Here is a 1,434-nt window from a genome sequence, read left to right as displayed (position 1 = left end):
GGGATATTCAAAAGTAAATATTCAGTTATGGGACACAGAGTAATTTTAGGATGGATAACTTTTGGGGATAAATGCTTCAAATATCTGAGGAAATACAATACATAATTATCTACCTCCATCTAAAATCCTACATATCTTATCTATCCCACAGGTAAGTTTCAAAGCCTTTTTACCTTTCCTGCACCCCTAAATTAACCCAATGACTGTGGATAGCATCTATTTCTGCTATGTTGTACTAAGCCCATATGCCAAGTGACAAATATCATTGCTACATGCTATCGAGTGTGGCAATGAAACGTGTGTAAACTTAAACTTGTGTGTAAACAATTGTTCACTTATTTGGCCTTGCAGTAATTGAGGTAGAGCAACACAAAAATTGGCTTCATCTTTTTTTTATGCTCATTCCCTGGAAAATCATGTATGCAGCATCCAAAGTTGCAGATTGAGGGGAATACATGTTCCTGTACTTCTAATTTTTCACTTGAGTGACTCACTGCATATAAAATGTGGCTCAGTATAGTGCAGGGAAAGCATGTCATCACTGAGTTAATTATTATGTCTGGAACTCCTACTTGAAAATTCTTACATATTCTTATTAAACTCCTCAGTTTCTTTCATAAACATCTAAGTAAACAACATGAGTGAATGGGGGCCTGCTACTGCATGCCAGGAGTTTCAGACAAGGTTGACAAGAGACATGCATACATTTGTACTCAAGTTTGTTGTGTTCAGTGAAGTTTGTTTTCATACAAAAATATATTTGTATGTTCTCAATGAGTATCATGAATTTAAATTATAAAACATGTTGAAGAATTCAATATCTTTGACAAGGATTTTCAAAGAATATGCCTCACCTATATGCTAAAACCAAACCTTAATATGAAATTAATACCTTAAATCTGCATTTTATGTGACATCAATCTATTGCTTCATCCCTGGTGGGGTCACACTGCCTGTGATATTACTTCTGTAACTGGGAATATGTTTATATTTGAGATCAATGGATCCCAATTCAGCTTTGAAGCAAAGGTCTGATTATGCAATGGAAAGAATTATGAATTATGATACTGAGACAACCAAATGGGTTTATGAGGATCGGACAGGGTAAACAAACCTAAACTTCTATTAACTCAGTGCCAAGGAGTTAAATATTTTCCCTCAATATAGTCCTTAGAATGCTCCTGCATTTTTCTTATGTTAAAATCTACATCCTCACCACAGGCCCTGAGTACCTTACAAATGATATTTTCTGTCATACATACCTTAGTTTAAGGAAATCTGCGCATGCTTCTCGGACCTTAGAAAGCTGGAGGAAGGACGCACCCACCAGAAGGCTCTGGACATTAGCACCATCAATCTTGACCTTACCCGAATAGGCAAAGTTGATCAGGGACTCCAGAGCACTGTATAAAATGTAAAGTCAACCATTATTAA

At 36.1% G+C, this 1,434-nt stretch overlaps 1 pseudogene; it reads right to left on the bottom strand.

Annotated features, from left to right (window-relative positions):
• Window positions 1-1,434, bottom strand: part of LOC119591431 — a 23,795-nt pseudogene that overhangs the window by 18,081 nt on the left and 4,280 nt on the right.

The sequence above is a fragment of the Penaeus monodon genome, chromosome 28 (genome assembly GCF_015228065.2).
Source record: "Penaeus monodon isolate SGIC_2016 chromosome 28, NSTDA_Pmon_1, whole genome shotgun sequence".
Taxonomy (NCBI): Eukaryota; Metazoa; Arthropoda; class Malacostraca; order Decapoda; family Penaeidae; genus Penaeus; species Penaeus monodon.
The sequence above is the reverse complement of the archived record's forward strand: the minus strand, read 5'-3'. Positions and strand labels throughout refer to the sequence as shown.